Here is a 10,315-nt window from a genome sequence, read left to right as displayed (position 1 = left end):
AGGGGTTCATCCAGACTACCTGCTCTCGGTTCTCCCAAAAGGAGCACATCCAGCTTAAGGCTTAAGGCTGGTCCAGTCACTTCTAGAGGTTTCAGCCTTTGTCGCAAAATGCAGTGGTTCACCGTGTCTAATGCTGCTGACATATCCAACAGCAGCAAAGCACATTGAGACCGAAATCAAGGCTAGCTTTAATGGATTCAAAATCCTCTATGGGCGTTGTCTCCGTACTGCGACAGGCTCTGAAGCTAGATTGGGACTGGTGTAACAAATTATTACATGTCAAAAAAGTAGGGAGCAGACAATTCACCATATTTTCCAGATCTCTAGCTGTCGCTGGCAGTAAAGAGGCTGGTCTCAAGTTTGTTAGCATGTCCGGGTGATTAGACTTTTTAAGTAGGAGGACGTTAGCCCTCCTCCGGGAGTCTGGCATGACACCCAAGTGGAGCTAGATGGAAAATAACTCCTGATAAATTGGGGCAATATTGTCAGCAATGGTCTACAGGATAGGAGGTGGACAAGGGTCTTCCTGGGATCCTGATCTGCAGTACGCAAACATCACCTTGAACTCCTATATCATGGGAGGTAGAAAGAAAGTCCGCTTTGTTTCAGCTGTGGGCCCTGCCAAATCACCCGGGGTAGAGACCAGACCAGACCCTCCCCCTCCCCCACCAAGTTAGCCTGGATTTTGCTGATCTTTTCTTCAAAGAATATCACTTAGTTCATCACAAAGGACCTGATTGCTATCAGGCAGCAGGACCATCGTTTTAGGGTCCATGAAGCTGGAGATGTTCTGAAAGATCTCTTTCCCATTGTTAGAGGCCTCTTTGATGCAATGGGTGTAAAAAGAGCAGAAAACTCATTTTATGTTGTTATGATAAACATCGAGGGCCAATTTGTAGTGTGTTTTGTCTACTTCCTGATAGTGTTGCTGCCAGGCTTTCTCCAGCCTTTTCCAAGAGGCTCTTTCCAGGGCTAGTTCCTGGGTAAACCAGCGGGATGAGCGAGCAGTCATTCCCTTCTGAGAGGCCCTCATAGGTGCAACTGAGTCGGCTGCTTTCAGGAGCCAGGGGCCAATGGCCTTGTCTCAACAACATCGTCCATGCACACTGGTCTTAATTCATCAAGGACCCTCTTAAGGTCAGATAGACCTTATTCCAAAATCTTTTCCCATGCACCTGAATGAGTGATCTACTTTCCCTAAGACCTACCATAATCCAGGAAAGCAAGAGTAAGAAATGATCTCACCAAGTCGTCGGTTTAGGGGTCTCCCAAAGTACCGCTATATTGGACAAGATGCCACCAATGCATGGCCAGCTCTGAGTGAGGTGCCGTATCCACACGTGTAAGATTGTGCGGGGCTAGAGATTCCTGAAAGCGGATGGATAAAGGGTCATCAGTTTTGTCCAAATGTATGATGAATTCGCCTAAGATAGAAGAATTTGCATAGTTAATGCTTCAGGGGCTATGGCCTCGTCAAGGTATGCTATGAGATCCCCAGCATAACCTGGGAGACGGTAAATCAGCACATCAGAAAACAAGCATTTGCAATGCAATAGGTCTTGCATTTTTCAAACTTTGACCTATTGGTATCGTAAATGACAATGACTTTTATTTATTAAACACATAAAAGGCATTGTCATTTACAATGCCAATAGCGCAAAATCTCGCAATTGCGAGACCTATTGCATTGCAAATGCTTGTTTGAGTAGGCATTACATTCTAGTGTGGCATGCTGGACGCACAGGGAGGCCCCGCTCATGTGTGTTTTTCTAATCGAAGCGCAGACAGTAAAGCGGAAGAGGTTTGAGTGCAGAGTACTAGGACAAGAGGTCCATTTCTGTAGTTTGCACAGTAAATAACGCGCTCTGCTTCATCTGTGGTTTGCATGGTAATGATATATTGGGCAACCTGCCTGCAAGGAGTGAATTCATCCAATTCAGGAGTTTCCTTGAACTGTAAAGTTTTGAAGTCTGTAGTAGGGGATGTTGGACCATGCTCCAATCTCAAAACAGATCAAGAAGAAAGAGGGTGGCTTCTTCATTATAATCTACAGTTATGTTGATATCCTTTCACATAACAATCGGTGATAGCTCAGTAATATCCCCTGGACAGAATCCATTCTGATAGTTCGAGAGCAGGTTGTAATGTTCTATGAATGCTGATATTTGTTTGCATACAGATTTTTTTAAATTTGATATTGGTCTGCATTTTTGGAGTTAGATGCTTCAAAACTGTTTTTATTATTTGTAAAACCATAACTATTAAGTGTCATTTCACGTGACTCGGGAGACTTCCTGTGGCTAAACAACAATTGATTATAGCACTTCCTGCCCAGCTTTTGAGCAGGAGGACCTTGCTGTAGGATCTCTAAAGGACCCTACAAGAAGGGTGACCAAGGTAAGCCCTGTGGACTCTAGCCAGGAGACACAAGTGGTGCTTGGAATGAAAGCGAGAGAGCGAACACACAAAGCTGATGGACATGTATTCAGAAGGTGAAGCCCCTAAAATCCTTAGCCCCCCCTCCCCTTGTCTGGAGAAGACAAGTCAGGAGGTTCCTCTACATTAGTCCCATGAACTCCCAGGATAACATGGGGAAGCCACCTTTGCCAATCACAGTTTGTGGTGACTGGTTACAAGGACTGGTGATCCTTTACTCGCAGCCACCACAAAAACATGTATGAGCGCGCACACTAACACAAAATGTTTCCATATTGTGAAGAAACGAGATTTAGGTGAATACCATTTCTTCCGGCAAGGGACAATCAACAACACAGCAGCTACACTAAGACGTGTAGTCTTCTGCACTTCTGAAATGTGTAAATCACTTACACGGCCGTTGGAACAGAGAGAAGCAGGAGCTTTAACAAAGGCACATTATAGGCCTGAGACACAGGACGAAAGAAACATACACTGACTCATGTGTGATGAGCCCATGGCCGGCCATGCCCACAAAGCAGTAGTGTAAGAAGCATCCTGCTGGGGGTCGGAGGCCGTGGGCCAGGGGGTTGAAGACTGTTGGGGGGTGGCATGGGCCCCGATCTGCGGCAGGTTGAGAGAGAGAGGCAGGCCAGGCGACTGACGGGGCATTGCTGCTCCAGCCTGCAGAGGCCTAGGCTGGCAAATTCCCCTGCAAACATCCCAGAAGTAGCCCGGAGCACACATGGTGAGGCCGAGTGTTAGCCATCGGTGCAGACTTCACTATGGCCAGTGCTTTAAATGGGAAAAAATAAGTGCAGGTACTCTTAAAATGAGCCACGAGTGTAGCAGGTGGGCGGGGCTAAGCACAAGACATATAAGACACTTCTACTATGGAGTATTAATATTGCCCTTGATAGTAGTCGTTAATTCCCTGTATGTGCATGTTAGAATTGGGGGTCTCTAGTTGGCACAGGTAGGTACTTGTGACAAATAGGGACCCTCTCCTCTAGTCAGGGTAAATAAAGGGGTACACTCCTAAAATAACCCCTGTTCACCCCCTTGGTAGCTTGGCACGAGCAGACAGGCTTATCTCAGAGGCAGTGTGTAAAGCATTTGTTAACACATACAGTAATCAAGTGACAACAATACAGATGGACACCACACAAGTTTTATATAAAAAATAAGTATTCTTTATATAGATTTACCACAAGACCATAAACAACAAAAATCCACAATACTGTTACTTTAAAATGGTAGTATTTAGCTTAGTTCTCTTTAGTTCTTAAATGCGACACTGTAAGTCAATATACCTTTAGATGCGACACGCAGGGCAATGAAAGTGTTGCAACGATGTTGTTGCGATGAAAGTTTGGTGCAAAGAAATAAAGACATGAAGATCTTCCTGATGCGGCATGCTTCTCCGATGTTGCGAGAGATCTCGGCTCGAAGCGTCAGCGGCGACACCCTTGTCCAGTGATGCAACGACAGCGGCTTTGGCGGCGACACTCAACGTTGCGAGACGCTTCCGCTCGATGTGACAACTGCAGCGGCGACACCCTTGTTCCGTGATGCGACGACAGCAGCTCCGACGGCGGCACGCTTCTCCGTGGATGCGAGGCGCTTTTCTTGATGCGGTGCAATACGACAGATACAGCGGCGACATCCAAGATGCGACGGCAGCAGCAGCGACACGCTTCTTCGTCGATGCGAGACACTTCTCGTGGTGCGATGCGACAGCCCCAGCGGCTGCGAAGGAGACACACTTCTTCGGCGTTGCGAGACACTTCTCTCGATGCGGTGCAATACGACAGCTACAGCGGCGACATCCAAGATGCGACGGCAGCAGCAGCGACTGCAACACGCTTCTTCCTCTTGAGTCGTGCTTCGAGCTCCTTGCGACGCGCAGTCCCTCAGAAGGCCCAAAACAGCAGCAGGCACTTTCAAAGAACTCTTGGGGAGCTGGTGGTTGAAGTCTGTTGTCCCTGAGACTTCAGCAGGAGGCAAACTCTTCTCTCAAGCCCTTGGAGATCGTTACAAGTTGAAATAAGCACACAAAGTCTCTTCTCCTTCCTTTGGCAGTCAGGCAAACCACTGCAGGCCAATCCCCCCCAAGCAGCACTTCAGCTTAGGGATAGTCTCTCCTCAGTTTCTTCAGGTTCCGCTCCTGAGTAAAGGTTTCTTCTTGTTCCAAAAGTGATCTAAATTCTTGGGATCAGGGTCCCACTACTTATACCCCAAAATCCTTTGTCCTCTGAGAGCAGAGGGGCCTTTGCCTAGTCCAAACCAGTTCTGGTCAGTCCTGGAGCACTTTGTTTACATGACTCCTTCTTTCCTTTCAGAGTGCAGGGCAGAGACATCAGACGCACCACAGGAGGTGGAGCCAGCATTGTGGATGGAAGGCACAGCCCTATTCAGGTCCCAGGTGCAACTCCTCCCTCCCATCTGGATGCAGATCTCTCTATTCACCACTGGGCTACCTCACCCTGTCTCCTGGAATTCCCCAGCCCTGTCACTCAAACTCCAGACAAGCAATACACAACCTAGCAGAGGCAGGTTTAAATGTTAGACAAGAAAATGCCTACTTTCTAAAAGTGGCATTTTCAAACACAGAATGTTAAAACCAACTTCACTGAAACATGTATTTTATCATTCTGAGTTCAGGCATACTAAATTCGATTTTCTACCATGTTCCCTGAGTCATTTAGGATTATAAGATGTAATAACCAAACTGCCCATTCTGGCCTATGGAGAACAGGTAGCCTTGCAATAGTGAGAAACGAAAATGGCTGAAATTCACTATTAGAACATGCCACACACACCAGGGCATGTCCTACCTTATCCTTACAATGCACCCTGCCCTTGGGCCTACCATAGGGGTGTCTGATATGAAGAAAAGGGCAGGTTTAGGGACTGGCAAGAGGGTGCACTTGCCCAGTCAGCATGACAGTACCAGACTGCACGCAGGCTCTGGAATGGCAGACCTTAGACACACTTTTACAGGCTGCTTCTGTGGGTGGCACAACCAGTGCTGCAAGCCCACCAGCAGAATTTGGATTTACAAGCCCTGGGCACTCGTGGTTCACTGTACTAGGGTCTGACAGGTAAACCAAACCAACCAATCATGGAATCACAAATTCATACATCAATTTACAATAGGGAGCACTTGCACTGTGGCACTGGACAGCAGTGGCACAGTGCGCTGAGCATCTAACACCAGCAAAAACACATGAGAAAACAGCAAAAATGGAAGGAAGACCCATGCCAAGGTGCCAGGTCTAACAGTGCAGATTCCCTCTGCACATGTGGCACAAGACATATATAGTAATTAACTGCTAATATGTCATGACCTTCAGAAATATGTATTCAGTCCATTGGAAGGGAAAGGTTAGACTGGATAATCATCTTGATGCCTCAGGGAATTCAGTGCCAATTTGCCAGGTTTAGAACTGTACATAATAATCAGCAGAATCTTGGTGGTGATTTCTATCCACTAGTAGTGAACTTGGCTTCGCTCTGTTATGTGGTCCAGTAGTGTATGATCTGGGGCCAGCGAGTGGTTGATTTTGGCCCCACAGTGTGTGAAATTGGCTCAGTACTGTATGATCTTGTCCCATGATGTGTTGTCCTAGGCTAGTAACCAGTGGATATACCTAAAAACAGCTTGTTTTTAAGCCATCCTTATGTGATCCCGAGCAATAATACTGAACCATCGATGTACTATCTTGTGCCAGTGACGTGGGGTCTTAGCTCAGCTCGGTCTGATCTTGGCTCAGTCATTTTAGATCTTTGCTCAGTGCTTGGTTTTGCACAGAACTCGTGAGAGGTGAAGTCCCTTTAGAGCTCCAGTAACGCTGGAACTAACTTTTCCCATGCAGATTAACTGACCGCATCACTCAAGTGAAAAAGTTGTCGAGTCAGGAGTATTTAGCGAGTATCGAGAAAAGGCAAACCTCCGCCCTGCAGTTACAATAGACGGTGAGGACAATCCGCCCGCGGAGACGCACATTGAAATACGAAATCGAAATACAGCCTTTGCATTTCTCTGAATATGCCATAAAGAAGCTTCACGCCCTCGCTGAGAATACACAAAAAGAATAAAAAAAAGAACAAAAATGAAAATAGGTATCACAAGTCCTCCTGATAAAGAATCACCCTGATGAAGACCTTTTCCATAAGAAGCACCGAATAGAAGGTCTAAACGCGTTGGTTATACTCTGTTGGGAGGTTCGCTCTTTGAACCTAGCAACAACTGTCGTCCTGGATTTGGACATAATAGAGCCCACGGAGTACGGCCCTATACTAGGTCAAGATAGGGGTGCGACCCCCCTTTAGGCGCAAGAAATTGGTGTACTTTGACAGAAATACTATAATTCCCTGTACTGTTTATTTTGAAAGGAGTAGGACTAATATTTATTTGGTGAAATGTACAGTTCTTGGTGCACGTTAGTATCAACAGGTTTTATGTTTGTAAATTGCACAGATGATTGTCTATTGTAAATATGGTCTAAATGTACAAATGTTTTGTTGTTTATAAGTCACATTAAAAACACAGCAAGAAGGTTAATGTTTAGCTGGTTCTGCATAAGGGCAGTGTGTTTTGGGAAAATAAAATACAAATAATTTCATATATTCAAATATAACCCTAGAGTAAAAGTATATTTGGATTTATGGTGTCAGAGGTATCTTGTCTTTGAATATTGTTTTGCACAGAGGAGATAATGAAAAGATCAAGGTGAGCGCATGAAGAGCACCATTCATTTCCTAATTGCATGCATGCAAAACCTCATGCGGGGAAGTGAAAATTAGATTTCATCTTCTCCATGCGGTCTTCATTCTGATGAAAGCTAAGAAGAAAATACAGTTTTTCCAAGGTCTCTAAAACTATTAGGTATTCCCATATGTTGTCAGGTATAGAGTAGGATGTGTAATGCGAGTGGTCCTGGTCCTTCCACCTATCTTCCCCTACTATAGAAAGAGATTGGAAGGTGCAGCTGCTGGAAAGCAGTTTCAACACACACACTCACCCATCACTGCTTTCTCAACTTTTTCTGTTTAACCAGGCAACACCAATTCATACCTGTGAAGTCCTGGGCACCCACTCCTTTCAGCCCCACAGTTTTCAAGTTGTTCTCATTTTAAGGGCTTATTCTAATTTCCTCTTGCACGAAAGGGGCATATTCATGAGGCCCGTTGTATTTATATGGACTGGCCACACCAGCCCTGCCAAAGGATCCTTAGAACGAATTTGACAGATTTTGCAAGTTGCACACTACCATCACTGTGTGTGATATTAGACCAGGACAGTGTTGTAGGCCAGTGTTATGTGATCCGACTACTGTGGTACAATGATTGATAGCACAGTATGTGAATTTATGTTATTGCTATATACTGGACAACAGCTGTGTAATTTGTATGCACTTTGTGATACCTGGCTTAATGTTTGTGATACTGTCACAACATTGAGTGCTCTTGCCTACCACTTTCTATATAGGTGGGCTGGGCCAACACTGTATATTGAGGTAAGTGCTACTAATGCACCAACATTAAGTACAGGGAATGGACTATACATTTTATGTTTACCAGCTTCACGGAGAAGTATATTGGATTGCACCAGATGTAGAGGCCTGTGTATCTTCAACACAAGACAGAAAAGCTTTCCACAGTTTACCAGATGTAGTGATTGTAATAATAATTGTTCTGAAGTAGCAGTGCAATTGGCATAATACTGAGTTGGTTCATTAAATTAACTGAAAGTGCCCCTAGTTCTCTTCTCTGGTTGCTGCATTTGAAAACGCCTGAAGAGGCCCATACTGGATGTAACTGCACACTGTAAATAAGGTTGATGGGGATGCTTTCTAGGGGCCAGCCTTTCTTTACAAGGTGAAATGGTAAGACTTAACTTCCTATGTTAAACAGTGGTGTGAACATTTGCTGGGAATAGGCCCTAACTCACTATTAATACAGCTAAGCCATCGGCGCCACGGGGTTAATAATCAGTGTGCCCGTGGAAACGAACTGGAATAACAGCATTTATTGACGTCAATATTAGTTGCATGTACCAAAACACATGAGAGATGTACTATTAATAAAATAGGCTACCTCATTATACAACATGAAGGCCAATCACAATCATATGTTAATATTTCCTGCTTTTGTAATATCTGCAGCTGTCTGGATTCTCTCCCTATTTCACTCGCTTTTCTAACACACACACACAAACATGCGCACACAAGCAGGCAAACACCCAGACACAAGCAGACAGACTCACACAAAAGACTCGAGTGGGATAAAGGCCATTTTACACTCCTCTCCCGCGGCTTTCTTAATTGCTGCTGTCAGCGGGATGCCTGGATTCGAGTGTGTGCACAAATGCACACCATGGAGTGAATGTGATTGACAGCACAGGGCCTGAATGGACCCTGCTCTGTCAATCACAGCGTGGCGGTGAACAACGAACATTATGCAAATGAGCCCTGCTGAATTGTTTAGAGGTGGCTCAGCTTGGGCTAGAGGCGCTTTGGCTGTCAGACAGCCTCGTTTGTGCTCATGAGCATTAGCAACAATGAGCCTACCTTTGATGAGTACCGGTACTCTCCTTGGCAGTAGAGAAGTGCCGGTACTCAGAGCGATAAAAATGAGAAGTGCAGGTACTCAGTACCGGTGAGTACCGGCCCATTTAAAGCACCGACTATGGCACAAGGGGAATCTCCCTGCACCTACGGATGAAAATCAAAGCAGGCTGAAAGTCCGCGTGTCGCCCCCACCCTCCAACAAAGCGGAGATGTTGATTTGTTGACAGAGTTGGCCGCGCCGTGCAGCTGCCATTGTTTGTTTAGGTTTCAGTCAGCCGTGAGTACAAGCGGCGTCCGTACTGTAGGTAGAAAAAAATGCATATTAACAGCAATGAGGAGCAGAGTACAAAAGCAGGCACCGTGGTGCAACGTGAAGCGCGGCGCCTGGGTTGTGAAAATAAAAGCAGAGATGTTTAAATAGAGTTGGGTGAGCTGTGCGGCCGCCATTGTTCGCTTAGTTTCCGGGTCAGCGGTGGCGTTGCTACTGTAAAAAAAAAAAATGCATAGCACTAGTTATTGAAGAGCTGCGTGGGACGGTAGTGTTGGCATTATGGGTGATTAAAGCACGGCACCCGTGTTGATAATATGAAAGCGGGTGCCGTGTTGCGAGAGGAGGAATAATATTGAGCAGTCAGCAGGCCATCATTGTTGAAGCTAAAGCATGGCATGCTCGCTGCTTTCAAAACCAGCTGCAGCAGCACATGTCATGCCTGCCGTAAGAGAACATCATTAAAGAAAATAGTGCTTACAGACTAAAGACGACGCACCATGTAACAACCGAAGTAAAAGGGCCAGTCCTCATGGGAATTACAAATGAAGACAAGGCGTTACTAAGGAGGCACTAACAAGCCTCTTTACGAATCAGAAGCCAGCATTTACGAAGGACAATGACACAAGCCAATTAAAAATATGGGCGGAGTGTGGCAGGCTTCAAGAGCATTCTCCAATACTGCATGCCTCGTAGCAGCGCATGCGCTGCCCAGGCTCGACCTAAAAATGATTTGGCGCTGGGGAGGTTCTAAAGCCAAGGGCTTCTGATCCAAGGGACAACAACCTGCCAAACATCATATCATTTTTATTGCACTCAAACTCAACATTCTACAGCATGCCCACACAGTGTATGCATCACTGATAAATTATGTCACTATACCATTCCTTTTTCTTAAAACAGGACACACCAGATGCATACACAGACAGACAACGCTACTACAATATTGCTACATGACCATAGTTTTAATTGCTTTACGAAGAGTTACTCTTCTGACTGATCAAGAAGCTTGCAGTTCCAGTGGTACAATGTACTTTCTAGCTGCTTGCATAACCAC

Source organism: Triturus cristatus, chromosome 12 (genome assembly GCF_964204655.1).
Source record: "Triturus cristatus chromosome 12, aTriCri1.1, whole genome shotgun sequence".
NCBI lineage: Eukaryota > Metazoa > Chordata > Amphibia > Caudata > Salamandridae > Triturus > Triturus cristatus.
Note: the sequence above shows the minus strand (reverse complement) of the source record.